Source organism: Canis lupus, chromosome 33 (assembly GCF_048164855.1).
Source record: "Canis lupus baileyi chromosome 33, mCanLup2.hap1, whole genome shotgun sequence".
In the NCBI taxonomy this organism is placed as follows: Eukaryota; Metazoa; Chordata; class Mammalia; order Carnivora; family Canidae; genus Canis; species Canis lupus.
The window spans coordinates 3,904,810-3,926,427 of NC_132870.1; positions in this window are offsets into that span (position 1 = coordinate 3,904,810).

The following is a 21,618-nucleotide window of genomic DNA, read 5'->3' on the forward strand; positions in this document are numbered from 1 at the left end:
GATAACTATTGCCAAATTGAGTCAGAGAGAATTTTTATGGCAAATATCCTTCAGATGTGCTAATCTTGAACTGTACTCAGTTGGTTTCCATATCGCAGTAGTAAGTCAGTGGAGCTTAGGTGCTCTGATTTGTTCAGGTGACCCCAGTCTGAATGTGAATGTGTTTTGAGGCATCTTCCACATGGAAAGAGATAGTCATCAAGCTTAACTGAATGATCTTGTGATTCACAGCTTGTCTTTTGAGAAGAGTGGAGGAAAATGCATCATTTATCATAGGTAATTCCAATATGGCTTACACTATCAATCTCCCTGACAATCTCCTCAACAACTCAAAGTCCAATCTGTGGCTGGAAACTGTCCAGGTGATAAGCATCAGGATGCTGTGGGCCAGGCCTGCTACAACACCTGCTCTAAAGTCAGATGTACCATCTGTAGTGAATGAAACCCAACATATGAAAAGGAATCCAGCAGTGTAGTAATGTTACAATATGCAAGTAAGAAAGGACTTGGTGGTGTCTCAGTGGTTCCATCTCTTTATTTGAACTCAGTAATTATACAGTTATAGGAACAATTGTTCTCTTCCTTAAAACATGTATAGAAAAGGTTTACCAACTTTCGGCAAATTAAAATGTTCACATCCTTAGTAGGTAAGAAGTTTAGACATGTAAAATAAATGCATTATGAATTAGCTATCCTAGTTGGATACAAGCCTAAGAGAATTTAAAATATTTTTCTTTAATGTCTACTATTGGGATAAAAAAATAGGAGTAGCTTTAAATTATTCAGTAAATTTGCTTGTGCTATTTTTATCTTTGGAAAAAACTGCCTCTACGCTACTTCTGGGCTTAATGTGTATTCTAAAAGTGCCAAATTTTTCCTTAAATAACTTTCTTTTTCTCATCAGCGCGTTTGATGAAAAAATCACCACTCACCTCAATTTAAGCCAAGCGCAGTACTCTATACTCTTAGCTACATTAATTGGTCCAGTGATGGCCACATGGCCCAAGCTGAGCCAATCAGTGTACTTTCTCAGAATTTAAAAATTTGAGCCAATAGAAAAGATCTCTTCCTGTTCACGAAGCTGTAAGAATTTAACTTCGAGAGCTGTGAGCAGTCCCTCTTTGTTCCAGCTTGGAAAATCAAGGCCAGCAAATGGAGCTACTCCTGAAAAGAGAAATGGAGAGCCCTGCCAACATTTGAAATCCTGGTTTTTCTATTTGAGGTAGACTTCCTTCTTGACTTCCTATAGTTTGGTTCTGTGAGCTATCTATTCGGTCATATAAACCAGTAAATTCCTTTGTGACTCAAGTTTAAGATGCATTTAGATAAAGACTTTCCCAAAAAACAAAATCTGAGGGAGTTCATCACCATTGGACCTGGTTTGCAAACTGAAATGAAAGGATGGAAATTAACAATGTAAAAACACATGAAAATATAAAGCATACTGGTAAAGGTAAGCATATAATCAAATCCAGAATACTCTAATACTGTAATATGGTGTTAATCACTTAACTCTAGTATAAACGTTAAAGGACAAAGTATTAAAAATAACTAAATTATAATTGTTCATGGATGCACAATATAAAAAGAGGTAATTGTGCGGCAGCTGGGTGGCTCAGTGGTTAAGCATCTACCTTTGGCTCAGGTGGTGATCCTGGCGTCCTGGGATCCAGTCCCGTATCAGGTTACCTGCCAGGAGCCTGCTCCTCCCTCTGCTTGTCTCTGTCTCTCTCTCTCTCTGTGTCTCTCATGAATAAATAAATGAAATCTTTTTTAAAAAAATGAGGTAATTGTGACATCAAAACATAAAATTTGGGAGGGGGAAGTAAAAGGTAAAAATTTGTTATACAATTGAAGTTAATTGAAGTAAATTATTAGCTTAAAATAGACTATTACAATGTTTTATATAAGCTACATGATAAAAACAAAGCAAAAACCTTCAGCAGATATGCAAAAGATAAAGGGGAGAGAATCAAAGGAAATGTACAATATCCCAAGATGTTCACCTGTTTCCCTCCCCAATCTTCCCTCCCAACTCTCAGCCATAGGTAACCATGGGTTTGCTTTCTGTCACAATAGATTAGATTTGTCTTTTCCAGGGTTTCATATAAATGAAACCTAACAATATATAATCTTTGGTGTTTGGATTCTTGCACTCAGCATAATATTTTAGAGAGTCATCCATGGTGTTGCATATATTGTTATATTACTTCATTCCTTTTTATTGGTGAATAATATTTCATTGTGTTATATACCACAATTTGTCTATCTGCTCACCTATTGAAAATATTTGAATTGTTTCCTTTTTTTATTTTTATTTTTTTGGTGATTTGGAATAGCTCTTTTGAAGCTGCCATGGACGTTTGTTTACAAGTCTTTCTTTTTCTTTTTTTTAAGATTTTACTTATTTATGATAGACATAGAGAGAGAGAGAGGCAGAGACACAGGCAGAGGGAGAAGCAGGCTCCATGCTGGGAGCCCAACACGGGACTCGATCCCGGGATTCCAGGATCGCACCCTGGGCCAAGGCAGGCGCTAAACCACTGAGCCACCCAGGGATCCCCTGTTTACAAGTCTTTGTGGAGATGTTTTCATTTTCCAGGGTAAATACCCAGAAAGGGATTGCTAAACATATGAAACATGTATCTGTTACACTGCTAAACTGTTTCTAAATCATCGAATGCACCATTTTACATTCTCAGCACTAATGTATGAGTTTTAGTTCTTTTTTTTAAAAATAAATTTATTTTTTATTGGTGTTCAATTTACCAACATACAGAATAACACCCAGTGCTCATCCCGTCAAGTGCCCCCCTCAGTGCCTGTCACCCATTCACCCCACCCCTGCCCTCCTCCCCTTCCACCACCCCTAGTTCGTTTCCCAGAGTTAGGAGTCTTTATGTTCTGTCTCCCTTTCTGATATTTCCTACCCATTTCTTCTCCCTTCCCTTATATTCCCTTTCACTATTATTTATATTCCCCAAATGAATGAGAACATACAATGTATGTCCTTCTCCGACTGACTTATTTCACTCAGTGTAATACCCTCCAGTTCCATCCATGTCGAAGCAAATGGTGGGTATTTGTCGTTTCTGATGGCTGAAGAATATTCCATTGTATACATAGACCACATCTTCTTTATCCATTCATCTTTCAATGGACACCGAGGCTCCTTCCACAGTTTGGCTATTGTGGACATTGCTGCTATAAACATCGGGGTGCAGGTGTCCCGGCGTTTCATTGCATCTGTATCTTTGGGGTAAATCCCCAACAGTGCAATTGCTGGGTCGTAGGGCAGGTCTATTTTTAACTCTTTGAGGAACCTCCACACAGTTTTCCAGAGTGGCTGCACCAGTTCACATTCCCACCAACAGTGCAAGAGGGTTCCCTTTTCTCCGCATCCTCTCCAACATTTGTGGTTTCCCGCCTTGTTAATTTTCCCCATTCTCACTGGTGTGAGGTGGTATCTCATTGTGGTTTTGATTTGTATTTCCCTAATAGCAAGTGATGCAGAGCATTTTCTCATGTGCATGTTGGCCATGTCTATGTCTTCCTCTGTGAGATTTCTCTTCATGTCTTTTGCCCATTTCATGATTGCATTGTTTGTTTCTTTGGTGTTGAGTTTAGTAAGTTCTTTATAGATCTTGGAAACTAGCCCTTTATCCAGTACGTCATTTGCAAATATCTTCTCCCATTCTGTAGGTTGTCTTTTAGTTTTGTTGACTGTTTCTTTTGCTGTGCAGAAGAAGCTTCTTATCTTGATGAAGTCCCAATAGTTCATTTTTGCTTTTGTTTTTCTGCCTTCGTGGATGTATCTTGCAAGAAGTTACTGTGGCCGAATTCAAAAAGGGTGTTGCCTGTGTTCTCCTCTAGGATTTTGATGGAATCTTGTCACACATTTAGATCTTTCATCCATTTTGAGTTTATCTTTGTGTCTGGTGCAAGAGAGTGGTCTAGTTTCATTCTTCTGCATGTGGATGTCCAATTTTCCCAGCATCATTTATTGAAGAGACTGTCTTTCCTCCAATGGATAGTCTTTCCTCCTTTTTCGAATATTAGTTGACCATAAAGGTCAGGGTCCACTTCTGGATTCTCTATTCTGTTCCATTGATCTCTGTGTCTGTTTTTGTGCCAGTACCACACTGTCTTGATGACCACAGCTTAGTCCAACCTGAAATCAGGCATTGTGATGCCCCCAGATATGGTTTTCTTTTTTAAAATTCCCCTGGCTATTCGGGATCTTTTCTGATTCTACACAAATCTTAAAATAGTTTGTTCTAACTCTCTGAAGAAAGCCCATGGTGTTTTGATAGGGATTGCATTAAATGTGTAAATTGCCCTGGGTAACATTGATTTTCACAATATTAATTCTGCCAATCCATGAGCATGGAATATTTTTTCATCTCTTTGTGTCTTCCTCAATTTCTTTCAGAAGTGTTCTATAGTTTTTAGGGTATAGATCCTTTACCTCTTTGGTTAGGTATATTCCTACGTATCTTATGCTTTTGGGTGCAATTGTCAATGGGATTGACTCCTTAATTTCTCTTTCTTCAGTCTCATTGTTAGTGTATAGAAATGCCACTGATTTCTGGGTATTGATTTTGTATCCTGCCACGATGCCAAATTGCTGTATGAGTTCTAGCAATCTTGGGGTGGAGGCTTTTGGGTTTTCTATGTAGAGTATCATGTCATCGGCGAAGAGGGAGAGTTTGACTTCTTCTTTGCCAATTTGAATGCCTTTAATGTCTTTTTGTTGTCTGATTGCTGAGGCTAGGACTTCCAGTACTATGTTGAATAGCAGTGGTGAGAGTGGACATCCCTGTCTTGTTCCTGATCTTAAGGGAAAGGCTCCCAGTGCTTCCCCATTGAGAATGATATTTGCTGTGGGCTTTTCGTAGATGGCTTTTAAGATGTTGAGGAATGTTCCCTCTATCCCTACACTCTGAAGAGTTTTGATCAGGAATGGATGCTGTATTTTGTCAAATGCTTTCTCTGCATCTAATGAGAGGCTCATATGGTTCTTGATTTTTCTCTTGCTGATATGATGAATCACATTGATTGTTTTACGAGTATTGAACCAGCCTTGTGTCCCGGGGATAAATCCTACTTGGTCATGGTGAATAATTTTCTTAATGTATTGTTGGATCCTATTGGCTAGTATCTTGTTGAGAATTTTTGCATCCATGTTCATCAGATATATTGGTCTGTAATTCTCCTTTTTGGTGGGGTCTTTTTCTGGTTTTGGAATTAAGGTGATGCTGGCCTCATAGGATGAGTTTGGAAGTACTCCATCTTTTTCTATCTTTCCAAACAGCTTTAGTAGAATAGGTATGGTTTCTTCTTTAAACCTTTGATAGAATTCCCCTGGGAAGCAATCTGACCCTGGACTTTTGTGTCTTGGGAGGTTTTTGATGACTGCTTCAATTTCCTCCTTGGAGATTGTCTAATTTATTGGCGTATAGCTGTTCATAATATGTTTTTAAAATCGTTTGTATTTCCTTGGTGTTGGTAGTGATCTCTCCTTCCTCATTCATGATTGTATTAATTTGAGTCTTCTCTCTCTTCTTTTTAATAAGGCTGGCTAATGGTTTATCTATCTTATTAATTCTTTCAAAGAACCAACTCCTGGTTCTGTTGATCTGTTCCACAGTTCTTCTGGTCTCGATTTCGTTGAGTTCTGCTCAAATCTTAATTAATTCTCTTCTTCTGCTGGGTGTAGGATCTATTTGCTGTTTTTTCTCTAGCTCCTTTATGTGTAAGGTTAGCTTTTGTATTTGAGCTCTTTCCAGTTTTTGAATGGATGCTTGTATTGCGATGTATTTCCCCCTCAGGACTGCTTGTGCTGCGTCCCAAAGATTTTGAACGGTGGTTTCTTCATTCTCATTAGTTTCCATGAATCTTTTTAATTCTTCCTTAATTTCCTGGTTGACCCTTTCATCTTTTAGCAGGATGGTCCTTAACCTCCACGTGTTTGAGGTCCTTCCAAACTTCTTGTTGTGATTTAGTTCTAATTTCAAGGCATTATGGTCTGAGAATATGCAGGGGACGATCCCAATCTTTTGGTATTGGTTCAGACCCGATTTGTGACCCAGTATGTGGTCTATTCTGGAGAAAGTTCCATGTGCACTTGAGAAGAATGTGTATTCAGTTGCGTTTGGATGTAAAGTTCTGTAGATATCTGTGAAATCCATCTGGTCCAGTGTATCATTTAAAGCTCTCGTTTCTTTGGAGATGTTGTGTTTGGAAGACCTATCAAGTGTAGAAAGCGCTAGATTGAAGTCACCAAGTATAAGTGTATTATTATCTAAGTATTTCTTCACTTTGGTTAATAATTGATTGATATATTTGGCAGCTCCCACATTCGGGGCATATATATTGAGGATTGTTAAGTCCTCTTGTTGGATAAATCCTTTAAGTATGATATAGTGTCCCTCTTCATCTCTCACTACAGTCTTCGGGGTAAATTTTAGTTTATCTGATATAAGGATGGCTACCCCTGCTTTCTTTTGAGGACCATTTGAATGGTAAATGGTTCTCCAACCTTTTATTTTCAGGCTGTAGGTGTCCTTCTGTCTAAAATGAGTCTCTTGTAGACAGCAAATAGATGGGTCCTGCTTTTTTATCCAGTCTGAAACCCTGCGCCTTTTGATGGGGTCATTAAGCCCGTTCATGTTCAGAGTTACTATTGAAAGATATGAGTTTAGTGTCATCATGATATCTATTCAGTCCTTGTGTTTGTGGATTGTTGCACTGAACTTCTTCTTAAAGGGGAATTTTAAGAGTCCCCCTTAAAATTTTTTGCAGAGCTGGTTTGGAGGTCACATATTCTTTCAGTTCCTGCCTGTCTTGGAAGCTCTTTATCTCTCCTTCCATTCTGAATGAGAGCCTTGCTGGATAAAGTATTCTTGGTTGCATGTTCTTCTCATTTAGGACCCTGAATATTTCCTGCCAGCTCTTTCTGGCCTGCCAGGTCTCTGTGGAGAGGTCTACTGTTACCCTAATACTCCTCCCCATAAAAGTCAGGGATTTCTTGTCTCTTGTTGCTTTAAGGATCTTCTCTTTATCTTTGGAATTTGCAAGCTTAACTATTAAATGTCGAGGTGTTGAACGGTTTTTATTGATTTTAGAGGGGATCTCTTTATCTCCTGGATCTGAATGCCTGTTTCCCCTCCCAGATTAGGAGAGTTTTCAGCTATGATTTGTTCAAATACATATACTGTCCCTCTGTCCCTTTTGGCACCCTCGGGAACCCCAATTAAACGTAGGTTTTTCTTCCTCAGGCTGTCGTTTATTTCCCTTAATCTATCCTCATGGTCTTTTGTTTGTCTCTTTTTTCCTCAGTTTCCTCTTTGCCATCAACTTGTCTTCTATGTCACTCACTCGTTCTTCCACCTCGTTAACCCTCATCGTTAGGACTTCTAGTTTGGATTGCATCTCATTCAATTGATTTTTAATTTCTGCCTGATTAGATCTAAATTCTGCAATCATGAAGTCTCTTGAGTCCTTTATGCTTTTTTCTAGAGCCACCAGTAGCTGTGTAATAGTGCTTCTGAATTGGCTTTCTGACATTGAATTGTAATCCAAATTTTGTAACTCTGTGGGAGAGGACTGTTTCTGATTCTTTCTTTTGAGGTGAGGTTTTTCTTCTAGTCATTTTGCTCAGTGCAGAGTGGCCAAAAACAAGTTGTATTGGGAAAAGGAGAAAAAGAGAGGAGAGAAAGAAGGAAAGAAAAGAGAAAAAGAAAAAAGTAAAAAGGAAGAAAAAAGAAAAAAAAAGAAAAATAGAAAGAAAAAGAAAGAAAGGAAAAAAGAGTGGGGGAAGCAAACAAATCAAAAAGCTAGGAAAACAAGCAAACAAACAAACAAAAAAAAACCACGGGGGAGTATCTTCTGATTCTGTATACTGTAAGTCCCTTGACTTCCCCTGGAACTGGTCCGTCTAGCTGGTCTTCTGGGGGAGGGGCCTGTTGTGCTGATTTTCAGGTGTTAGCACTTGGGGGAGCTGCTCTGCCCCTGCCTGGTGCAGGGCTCAGTGGGGGTTGTTCACCCCGTGAGGCCCCAGGAGGAACAACCGCAGTGGCGGCGGCAGCTCTGCAGCCCTGGAGTCAGCTCCCGCAGTAGCTCCAGAGCTCTTGGTCTGCAGGGCCTGGAGGCTCCGGGCGGGGCCGCTGATCTGCTCAGCTGGGGCAGGAGCGTCCTCGCTGTCCTGGGCCCTCCCGGCCTCTGCCTGTCCCGGGGGAGGCCGGATCCTGGGCTGTGTCCCGGCGCCCTGTGCTCCGAGGCCTGCGCTGTTGGATTCGCGCTCCCGCCCCGCAGCCCCCTCCGCGGAGCCGCCGCCCGAGCTCCCCGAGCTGCTCCCGCCCCGCAGCCCCCTCCACGGAGCCGCCCCCGAGCCCCCCAGAGCTGCTCCCGCCCCGCAGCCCCCTCCGCGGAGCCTCCCCCGAGCCCCCCGAGCTGCTCCCGCCCCGCAGCCCCCTCCGCGGAGCCGCCCCCGAGCCCCCCGAGCTGCTCCGGGTCCCGCCGTGCGCGCTGCAGCCCTTAGGGAGCTCGGCGCACTCTCCCGGGGCGCAGGTGCCTGTTAGTGTCCCCGGGAGCCCGAGGGCATCCCCGCCCTCCTGGGTCCTGCTCCACCTCCCCGCGAGCCCCTTTCCCCCCGGGAAGGTCGGTGCAGCTCCTGCTTCTCCGGGACGGGGCTCTCCTGTCCTGGGGACACTCGCCCCGGCCTCAGCCCGGCTCCTCGCGGGGCCCCTCCCCCTTGGAGGCCTTTTGCTTCTTTATTTCTTTTTCCCCGTCTTCCTACCTTGGTAGAAGCGCGAACTCTTCTCACTGTAGCATTCCAGCTGGTCTCTCTTTAAATCTCAGGCCGAATTCAAAGATTTTCAGGATGATTTGAAGGTTATCTAGGTAATTTGGGGGACAGGTGACTTGGGGCCCTACTCTTCTGCCATCTTGCCCCTCCTCATGAAATAATATTAATAACAACATTAGCACCACTAATTTTTTGGAATGACTATAGTTTAATAGGAATGCTAGTCAATGAATTAAAAGTAGAAATATTGACTCCAATGTTATCACTAAGTTTCATTAAAAACTGAGATGTGTTCTCACAGAGAAAAAGCCATAATAATAGCTAAAGAAGGGAATGCAACAGTGGGTGATGCATTGCTGGCTTTGTTGGAAAAATTCTCAGATCTTTATTTCCTTTTATAAGAACATCATTCTTTTATTTGTAGAGAAATTTAAAAAGCATGACATGGCTTGTCCTTGCAGAAGATCTAGAGGAAAAAAAAAAAAAAAAACAAGACTCAATAAGGTATAATTAATTGTCCAAAGTTTCCTGACTAGAAAATGATAGCTTCAGGATTTTTATCCAAGCCAAATGAGTTTAGCCTGTACTCTCCACTATGTCTAGAACGTGAAGCATATGTAGTAGATGCCATGACACATTTAGGTCTAAATGTTGTTCCCTGGAAGGATTTGGATCAGGAGCTAGTAAAATTAAATAAAGCATGGAGTAGTAGGGTTGGGTAATAGTAAGACAAGTCAACATTTTTCCAAAGAAGACATGCAGATGGCTGAGGGTGAGGGAAATGGGTGAGGGAGTCAAAAGGTACAAACTTTCAGTTATGAAATTAAATCATGGGGATATAATGTACAGCATAGCAACTATAGCTAAATATACTGTATTACATATTTGAAAGTCACTAAAAGAGTAGACTTAGAAGTCCTCATTACAAGATAAAGAATGTTTTTTTTTTTTTTGTAACTATGTTTGGTGATGGATGTTAACTAGACTTATTGTGGTGGTCATTTCTCAATGTATGCAAATATCAAATCATCATTTTACACCTGAAACTAATATAATGTTATATTTCAATTATATGTCAGAGAAAGAAAGAGAAAGAAAGAAAGAAAGAAAGAAAGAAAGAAAGAAAGAAAGAAAGAAAGAAAGAACCAAATTTATTCCAGGAGATGAAAGTGGTCTATGTTTAAAATGAATATTACTAATCCTAGACTTTTTTGAATAGTTAATTCTTTGGTATCTTTTTCTTTTTATGCCTGTCTTAGTCTCTCTAGAGCTGAAAAGAATGCTCTCATTTTCCAGTCTCATTGGGAAGTTCTATGTCTTTTAGCCTATAGTGGGTCTCTACAGAGATGCCTAAGTTCCCAGAATATTTGACTGGGGGCACAGGAGAGAAGGGGCTATGCAGCTACTTCTTTACAAGTTTCTTGATCTTCCCTTTCTTAGGTTGGAAATAATAACATCACTTCATCATCCTTTCAATCTTCCTCAGAATTTAGACATTTTCTCCTTTCCTGGAAGTGCCAAGGATTTATACTTATAGGCCCTGAACCTGAAATTTTCATCTTTGCCTATTTATTTATAACATGCTTAGACATTTACTCTAGCATCTTGTTAAATAGCATATGAGAGGAATATATGTAGAAAAGCTTAAACATTTTTATTTAGAGCTTCCAATTTTGTCAAAGAGAATATTTTTTAGCCATTCTGTTATATGTATATATAGATGTTATATATAATATAGGCTATAGGTCTTATTAAATAAGATTATCTAAGTATTGGGACACCTGGGTGGCTCAGCAGTTGAGCGTCTGCCTTCGGCTCAGGGCATGATCCCAAAGTCCTGGGATCGAGTCCCACATCAGTCTCCCTGCAAGGAGCTTGCTTCTCCCTCTGCCCGTGTCTCTGCCTTATCTCCATGTTTCTCGTGAATAAATAAATAAAATCTAAAAAAAAAAAGTTTAAGTATTAATAATAAGGTTCTCTCTCATCTTTGTGTGGGCTTCTAAAGTTACGCAATGTTACCTCCCATGCTTTAAAATTTGCAAACAGCACTGTTCATCTCACAGAATTAGTGAAAGTCTTTCCAGATGTGGATTTGATTAATAGAAGCTTACTAACTGTGGCTAATTACTGATAATGATAGTATCACAAGGCAACTTCCTCACCAAAGTCACCTTGGTCTTTTCTGATTGCTAGAATGGAAGGAACCCCCACATATATACCCTCCTTCAATCAAAATGAAAACAGAGTAATAATTAAACTTTGATATGGTTTGTAATGAATGTAGGTGATATAATATGAGCCTTTTAGTGTAAAACAAATTGTCACTTAGGGGAATGTGAGAATTTCAGCCCTCCAGGACCTGGTTTTACAATGTGGATAGATGAGTCTTAACAGAATTAGTGTTTGAATATGTGGAGTGCTGAGTCATGACCTATCACTTTTGGTTCCACTTAAGATTAGATTTCCATTTTAATTGTTTCTATCATCCAGAAACAATGGAATAGAGCAAGTGTGATATGAATAGAAGTCAAAATGTGTCTTTCCGTTTCCTGCTCATGTCATACAGAGTCTAGGCCTCTAGTTTGATTGAGTCTCCTCAATGGCTTCCTTCTTCCAAAGCTCATGTAGTAGGCTATCTGCTGTTTCTCAAGGAGACATTAAAATTAAAATTCACTGAAGATGTGAAAATAGACAATCAGCAATCAACTGAATAACAACTTGGAGATCCCCCTTATTAATATTTTGGAATAATGGGCAGCAAAGAAATGTAGACTGAGACAAGAAGGTTAAAAAAAGTGAGCTAATGTTCCACATTACCACCTGTGCTGTTTATGGACAATACACTGCTTCTCTCATGCAGCAGAAATCGCACGCATATGTAAGAGTCCATCTATCAAATTGTATTTTGACTAAGTGGACAAATGAGAAAGCATTAAAAATTATAGTTGGCCAATTCTTATTTGACTGTTTGGGTCATTCTAATCACTCTAAGAAAGGTTCTGTATTATAAGAATGTGAGAACTAAGGTTCAGGGTTCTTCTAATACTCTAGAATGCAAAAGGGACTGGCTATCACAGAACAACTTGAAGAATAAGACGAGAGAAGCCTGGAAAGAGTGGGCATGTTGCAATAAGTAGAGCTGACCTGGAAAAAATAAATAAAAACAAAAACACAACACCCAAAGATCCCATATTCTTTACCATCTTGTGAGGATGCCTTTTCTTTTTAAGAATATTCTGATTATTAAGAAGCAAAAGATAATCATGCTAATATTTTGAAATACAATGATTTGATTAGGACATATCCTATATATCCTATACCATCTGTTGCTATTCATATAGCTCATAAAATCTATTCTGTTTATTTTGGTAAAATGCTCTTGTATTTTGGAGACTTGGATATGAAGTGGTATAGCGGAGGTTCCGATAATGGAAAGGGGGGGAAAAAAGAATGATTTTGGTTTATCAAAGTGATAAGCAGTAACGGAACTTACTGCAATTTGGCAAAGAGGGAACAACAGTGATGTGCTATATACTCCATACATTTTTCTGTAAAACCAACAACAATCATGGTGATATTCATAAATTCTATGTGTACAGTTGTATAAAATTGTCAGTGAGCCTTCACAAAATTCAAGGCATTATATTATGAAATTAAATGTATACTGTAGCATGTAATCCATGTTATTTATGCCTTACCATTATGCCTGGAAGTACAATATAAGGCACAATTCCTAATATATGTAGATGATAATGGCATTTCTCCCCTTTAAGTATAATTACCAGAAATTAGGTTATCAGCATACTCCCTAGTTTTTTGGGAAAGAGGTACAAAGAAAACCATGGGGCTCAATCATGGGAACTCTTTCTCTTGGCTTCTCTTGCCTTGCTGGCATGTTGCTATGCTACTGTCTCTCCTCCTTTTCATAGATTTCCACTATTGGATACAACATTTCTTTACTTACAGCCACTGCTGAAATTCCCAGTGTGGCTTCAGGGAGACGATACTACGTTTTCCTTATATATTCTTTCTAAAATATGGTGCAGGCACATTTTAATTTCCCTATGACACAGAAGAGACGAGGCTGTAACTTTAAATAAGACTCAGGGATGATGACTTTGAAGTATAACAGAAAATTTCGTCGCATATTGAAAGTGGCCACATTTAAACAACTTTTCTCTGCTGAGGAAGTACTAGATAGATGTTGATACTCCAGGAAAACTTCTCTACGGTCCCATAATACACTTTTCAAAGTTTGCATTACTTATTTTTAACTAACTGCTATAAGTAGCATACCAGTACTAGGCGTGACTCACCGATGATTCACTCCAGGTTGCACTGCATGGATCCTTGTCTCGTTCCTTGCCAGAGTCTGTGGACCCTTCGGCAGTAACTTCTGTCTGAGCCCTGCACCTTGGAAAGACCTGCTCACAACACATTCCACTCTGCAATAACATCCTATTATTTATGGAGAAAGAGCAGGCTAAATTTAGATTTCAAAGAGAAATATTTCTTTAATACAGAGATTATAAATCTTGGTTCATGGACCATACCTCCTCTGTAGACATATTTTATTTAACTTATATAATGTTTTGTAAAAATTTGAATTACTTACCAACATTTAAACAATTGGAACTTCAAATAAAAATCTAGAATATTAGCTTCTTTTGAAAAATTAAAGCACATAACCCTAAAGTTGTAGTTTCTTCAGGGTCATAATCTATCGAAGCAGAGTAAAAGATACCCCTTTGACATGAACATGAATTCTTGGGTTACTCCAGGCACTACTTGGCCTGTTTTACTCATTTACTTATTCACCTGCCCTCTGAAGGCATTTGAGATTATGACCCCTGCTTCAACATCTGCAATGGTGAAAGTACACTTAAATATACATAATTTATACTGTTATTGAGATCACTATGCTTATTGATCTGGAATGGTGTCTTTTGGTTACTTCAAAATTACTACTTGTAGGTCTTTTCCAAAAGCTAAGGATAAGCATTTGATTTCAGTTCACATTTAACAATTTATGACCAAGATTATTTTCTCCTAAAGTATAATTTGTTCTGAAGTTAAATTCCAGTCTCCATCCCAAAGTTTATAAATGTTTGTAAATTCTAAATGGCGTTTTTCCCAGTGTTAACAAATCTCAAGCTTAAGACTTCAATCAGGTAACAATATGTAACCCATTGGAAGATTAAACACATATATACTTAAAATGTGATGGTAAAGACAGGCCTGCGTGTGCCATATTGTCACTGATCAGGACAAGTGGAAACTGGAACAAACCATGAGACAGCCTGTATTGTGGTAAAGAAATGGGCTGACTTTAAACAAAGGAAACTTTGATGTAACAGTACAAGGAGCATCAATTTAACTCAGTTTCAGCCTCAAAAATAAGTTGTGTTATGTGTTTCAAAACAATGTTCTACACCAAATTTATAGACACAAGTAGATATTCCCATACCCTCTCTTTTCCGGTTCTTTTGAAGCGGCCAGAATTCATTGAAAAGAAAGTATGTAAGAACGTCCAAAATGTTCATTCTCAATAAGGCTTCATCACTTTCAGCATTTAAAACTTATTTATTTACTTACTCAGTTACATGTTCATTCATGCAGTCAACGAATATCTATTAAGCTGTCATCTTAGTAATTAACCCTACAAGGGTAATCTTACCTCCAGGTAAGCCTCCTCAATTTTTCCATTTGGAGGACTTCCCATACTAAAACTGTAATACTTAAATGTAATAATCTTTAAAGCTAGTGGAGGAGGGAGCTATACAAAAACCTAAACTGGGATGGTTAGTTATGGGGCATAGTATTTATAGTGATAATTAAAGCATGGATGTGAACTTTCTAGTCTGACAATAGTTGTTTTGGGGTTGAGGGTAGTGGTCAGATGGTTACCAAGCATAAGAAAATGGAAAAGCAATGAGACCCCCACCAAAAGCATAGCTGGTTCTAAGGATTACATTCAATTGTTCAGTTTTATGTACAAAGAAAGTATGGAAAATGAGGTTAGACAAGAGTTTGCTAAAATGTTCAGTAAAACTTAAAATTGGGCTGAGGGAAGGCTGTGTAAATTTCATTCAATTCCCATGCAGCTGTCCCTTTTTCACTAGTTTAAATTGCAAACAAAAACTTTCCAAATAAAGGGCTTGCTAGACAGGCAGGCTACTTTAATATACAGATAGCATCCATTACTTTATGAAAAATTAATTTCTTACATATTAAAAAGAGTTGGCTTTCCTCAATTGGTTAAGGATGCCCCCTTTAGAATGTAGGGCATAAGTTGTAGGCCAAAAGTGTCAGTACAACCCAGGTCAAGTGATTACCAATCCCAAATTAATTGCAGCTGAGCTAATGAGGCTTCACTAACTTTGTAGTGGAATAGACAGGAATTCAGAAGTAAGCTGATAATAGAGAAAAGTTGGAATCCATTTAGAAAATTCTTGCAAAAGAGTTTAGAGCAGTGCTTTTCAAACTTTTGTATGCATATGAATTGCCTGAGAGTTTGTTAATACTGCAGATTTTGACACCGTACGTTTATGGTTAGTATTATGAACCTCTGGCAAGCTTCCAGGTGATGTTGATACAGTTGGTTCTTGGTCCATACTCCCTGTAAGAAGGGTAGAATGTTTCCTGACCAGAAATCCTTCTTTGTTCTATAGAAGTAAGAGAAATAAGAAAACTCCTATATATCAATGCCATGTTTCCCTATGGAATCATGCTTCATCTACTTAGAATCATCTTTCATTTACTTGTAATGAGAGAGAAGTATACTTAAGTCTTTAGAAGTAAATCACAACATTTTACAAATCAGCTTCTCAATGCTTAAGTTTATTCCTAAAGCCAAATAGTTTACACATATAGGGTAAGCAAACAAGGGACGACCTGTTTTTAGCACTGAATGACCCAAGCCCCAAAAAGCCTCTTACTCTTGGCCAAACTGATGATTGGTTCCCATTCAGAAAACACACATGGCATTATGAGAATTGATATGGTCTGTTCAAAGTGTCACCTTATTATCTATGAAAATATCATTTAAAAATTTAAAATGCCTTATTTGGAAATAATTTATTTTGTAATTTGGAGAATGAAAGAAAGAAATTGAATCTCTTTTATGACAATGTGACCTAAACTAACTTGCTGTGATAAGCTGTTAACTCTGGGACTTTTCTTACTCTTTCGGTTCTTAAAAACTTGGGCTAAAGAGAAAATATTTGAATTTAGCAGGGAAAGTAGACTCTATTTTTGACTCTTTATTTATCTTTGCTTTACTCTGTCTACCTTCTGAATTTCCCACATTGTTTTCTGATATATTATTACAATTATTCAAAATATTAATGGAACAGAATATCTTCTTTTAAGTTATGAATGCAATCAATTTTGAGGCTTTAATTGTAATTTTTTTCCATAAAATTCTTTTAATTTAGCCTAATATAATGGCACATCAACCAGTAATAGGTACATTAAATTGAATCATGATGCTCATATACACATTTTATGACACAATCAAATATCCTAATGCATTAATTCATATCAATCAGTTAATAAAATCAAATAGGAAACATTTCTCTATTGCTGCTAACTGTACTTATTCCATTTACTAGATGAGAAGTCTAAAAGATCTCGACAACTTGACTTTCAGGACTTTTTTTTTTGCTTAGATGTCTGGGATTTGACTATTACTCTAGGTTTTACTAAGTTGATTGGTTGGTGGGTAAACTAAGAACATGTCTAAAATTCCACATTATGCTTTAGGTTTTCTTGAAGTGAAACCATTTTTGCCAAATTAGAAACACATGAAATTATACCAACATTGTGCCCCATCTGATGTAAAAAGTAGTAATGAGTCCCCAGAGGTACTTTATATCTTGTCTATCATTGGTACATTATTATAAGTCATTACCTTGAGTGTAACTCAAGTGGTAACTTAGAGACCTGAAAAGGTTAAAAGTGAAAGGTCAAAGGCAGGTTATTTGATCAATTAACCAGTAAATACATTTGGGGTTACTATTTTTAACCTGGAACCATAGCAGATATTGTTAGAGATGCTGGTATATACAAAATATATATTACCTTACGTCAAAGGGTCAGAAAGTATTTAGAAGGCACGACTAATACACCTGAAACAATTGAAAGGCAATTAAGCTTTTTCTCCCTACCTTTTTTGTTTTGAAAACCTACCGTGTGGTTAATGCTAAGCCAAGTGCATTACATTCTGCTTTGGTCAGAGACCTGGTTCAAACTAGCATAAGTCAAGAAAGGAATTTGTTGGAAGAAAATTGAAGTATGTGATGATGTTGAAAGAATAGTTGGCTAAATATATACTGCAGGTAGAGCAAGGATTCAGGTGGTTCTCAGGAACAATAAAATCAGAGACTTGAATGCCATCAAGTACTTTCTTCTCTGTGTGCCAGTTCTGTTTTGTCCTGTTGCAGACCAACTTCCATCACATGGCAGGGAATATGGCCACTGACAGATCCTAGCTTCACATGTCATGGGTACCACACCAGATGCTACTGTCTTTTCCTATTTGCATGCAAAACATTATAAAAAAGAACTCAAACAGGCCTAGCAGGGCAGGTAGTTCCCATACTCAGACTAATAAAATATGATTAAGTTATCTGATTCATATATGAGTATGACACTACCCAGCAGAATTATAGTATGGAGTGGAAAGAGAACAGTTCTCATAAAAAGGTAATACCATTCTCAAAGAAGGGTAAGATCTGGGCATAGAAGTCCAACACCTACACAATTCCCACATAAAACATAGAACCTTCTTAAAAGTAAAATGTTTTTACTTTATTATAAAGTTATTTCCATCTTATATGCTGGAAAAGTGGTCATACTCTTCCCTCTACACATTATGCTTATGCCATACAATAAGGTATATATCTGGTAATGTTATTAGTTTGGCTTTATCTTTGATGCTACTGGAGCTGTGAGGTTCCCCCGCCCCCTGGATGGCCAACTTCTGACATCAATTGAATAACAGACTGTTTATAGACGGTTGCTTCACCTGAATTCCAAAACCTGTCTTCTCTTTGGTCCTTACTCTGTATTTGACTTTGATGTGTCCCTGAGATGTCATGCTAAACACATGTATCTTTTCAGCATGAAATATGCCTCTCTCCCAAATTGTCATCTCTAGTTGGGTCCCGCATATGTAGCTGTGCAGGCTGTCAACTGCCCAACTCCTGGTAGTGCCATTCTCCCAGGGAGTGGAGCCTTCTGGAATTGTGTAATACAGAGGCTCTAGTTAAGATCTGTACCTTATTCTAACCATTTCTGCTTGGTCCAACTTCTGGTAGTGTCCTTTCAAGCCCACTACATTCTTCCATACTTTCAAAGGTGAGTTTTTTTCTGGTCCTTCTCAGAATGAGATCTTATACAATGAGGTAATTAGATTTAAAGACATAATGGATTTCTTGTCCATTATACTGTCAAGTCAGAAAGCCAAAATGGTAGCTTCTAATACAACCTTCCCAATTATTCAAATGCATCATCTAATTGCAGCCACCTGGTTAACCTGGCATCTCTTCGTGCCTTTGGACAACCATGGCTCAGCTGTGTAGACCATGTGTTATCACTCAGGGCTTCCCATAAATTCTATCCCCAAGCTCCAGCTAAGGGACTAGTGAATTATTGTGTGTGTGGAAGATCCTAGCCCATACACATTAATGACTGTAATGACATTTAGAAATGGGTCATTTTTCCCTTTCTCAATAAAGATAGGCTTTGTGGATTTAAATCACTAATGCTCGTTGGGTTTTTTTTTCCTCGGCATTATGTTACCATAAAAATATTGAAGTGTAACAAATGGTTTGCTTATCTATCATTACTAATGAAATAGTTGGAAACAGCTTAGAAACAGTTTTCTGCTTTTATTTAGCTGAAAAAATACCAGTTTCTATGGCTTCCTTTTTATGCAGATGAAGATGCTACTCTCTTTGCAGACATTATTATGGAGGGATATCATTGATCATGTCCTCAGGGTAATAAATAATTACTTTACTAACGTATTGCTCTGAAAGAAACTGACATGAAGTAGTTTCAAATTAACCACCGCTAATTGCATACATTGTTTCATACTTATTACTGCAATCTGATTAACATGCTACTGAATAGAACTGGCAGGAAAGGATCTTTCTCCTTTATTTTAACTTGTTTTAGTTAAAAACTTGACTAAATGTAGAATTTACTTTGACTTAGGCACTTAGAAATCTAGTGCTGAGGTAAGAAAGATCACTGTGGCATAATGAACTTGACTACTGCCAGAATTTTTTTCTTTTCATGAGTTTATATTTGGAAAATGGAAGGTTTTTAGATTTCTAATAGAAAAAAGTGCCCTTTATTATATTCATAATATATTTTAGATTTGAAAGCTATGTTTCTGATATGAAGTTCAGTAATATGTTTAACATAAAAAGGAATTCCAAGACACAACTTAAAATGGAGTTTGTTTGTAGGAATAAAAACTAAATCAATTCGGGCTTTGTTACTAAATTTGCCATAAAATTCTAAGTAACTATAAAAGAACTTCAAAAAATTGTGTATGTTTGTTATTAGAATTATTATTCCCAGTTATCTTCCCAAGTTATTGGGATAATATAAACGTGCAAATGAGGTTATGTTTATGAATGTGAGTTAATCAGTTTCCCCAATGAGGATTTTTTTTTTAAAGATATCATTTATTTATTCATGAGAGAACACAGAGAGAGAGGCAGAGACATAGGCAGAGGGAGAAGAAGGCTCCTCGCAGGGAGACTGATGTGGGACTCGATACCAGGACTTTGGGATCACGACTTGAGCCAAAGGCAGATGTTCAACCTTTGAGCCACCCAGGGATCCCTTCAATGAGCATTTTTTCATGGCTATCCTGTTACTCTGTCGTAAATTGAAAGGCAAGTTATATACTGATAATGGTGTTTCAATAAAAGTTTCAAAACTACATTTTATGTACCTTTATTTTATAAACACGTAAACAGTATTCTCCACGCACCAGATAACAGATACTATTCTATGTACTTTACGATTACTAATTTAATCTTAAATATGATCCCCATAGAATAGGTACTATTAATATCCTATCTTAAAAGATAGGGGAAACTGAGGCATAAAATGGCTAAGTTACTTTCTCAACATTGGAGAGTTGATATAAGGCATAACTAGGATTCATCTCCAAGGAGTCTGGCTCCAGAAGCCATTTACTTTACTGATACACTATGCTGCTTTAGCATATGGCTCTGGGACATTTAAACATCAAGTCAATTGAAAAGGTACAATGTATTTTTGTGAAGGAATGCACTGAAACTGATTCTCATGTTGTCATACTCCACAATGTTGGCTTGTGCTCTGATTTATAATTGATTCTGCTGCCCATTTATAGATACCTGATTACCTGTGGACTCCTGGCCTTTCTCTGAGTTCTTGTTCCTTCCCTCTGTTCTATGGCCCAGCATTTATTTACTCAGCATCCTCAACCCTAGAAGTCTGTCTACAATCAGTGGCATGCTGTAGCCTCTCACACTAGCTTGAACTGTACACACTCCTTCCCAGTTCTCAGTTTATTTATTTATTTTTTTTCCAGTTCTCAGTTTAATGGCTTCACATTGGTAACTTGCAATCAGTTGTGGTAGACATATTTACACCATATTTAAAGAAAAGCAAACACCTTCTCCCCTACTCCCTGCCCCACTATTTGGAGATTTGGTTTACTTCCACAACACTGCCAACAATCTACTACCATTATGTCCCAGTCTGAGCATATTCCAAAACACTGAGGATTTTATACATTTTCAGTACATGGTCTCCTATTGAATCATGAAGTCAACATCAATGAGAGTGAAACTTTAGAAGAACCCAAAATAACAAAATCTCACCAATGGAATCTAAGTGGGTCCTTTTATATAAAGGAGAGAACCATATGGCACAGGTGCTCTCCCTTACAATTCCTCATTTATGGCAGACATTACCAATTGATCGTGATATGATGGAACCTGGCTCCAGCCCCCAAATCCTCCTCAACTTACTGCTTTAGAGTCTAGACAGCTACTGCCAACCATTCAGGTTTGGTAAGAGATAACATTATTTACCACCCCTTTTAGACTCAGAAATTCTTATTCCTCCCATATTTCCACTCGGTATGATTTATGACTCTTCTCTAAGATATAAAATGATTTTTAAAATGATGACTATAAAGGAAAACTTGTTAGTTATTCTGAAATTTTAAATATGTATCACCAAAGATCCAGCTGCCATTCTTGCTGATATAATCAATTATATAATACTCTACACAATATTTTAACATAATTTTACTAAAGACTTCATATTCATGGATTGATATTTACCCATGATTAAATAATTATATATATATTATGTTAATATTCCCTGCTAGTCAATGGAAATGTGTTCTTTGTTAGCTTGAATCACCCCAATCTTAATGTTCTTCATCTTAATCAAAACAACTTTATCTTGCCACATATATCAAAATCTTTCTAAAACATTTTCTGAAGATAGAAAACTCAAAAAAATGTTTAAATATTACCTATTTTCTCCTCATCCTCCTCTTTTCCATCCTAAGATCATATGTTTAGGAGAAAAAGCCCTTAACTTTTTATTTAAAAAAGAAAATGGCAGGAATATATGATACATTGTTTCTAGATAAATGATTTCTAAAGCTTCAGTAGTTTTGAGTGGGAAAAAGTGATTTACCTGTCAATAAGGTGAAAACCATCTGCAAATGATGAGATATGCCACCTGTATCTAATATGAATAACTTTACTTAATATCTACAAATA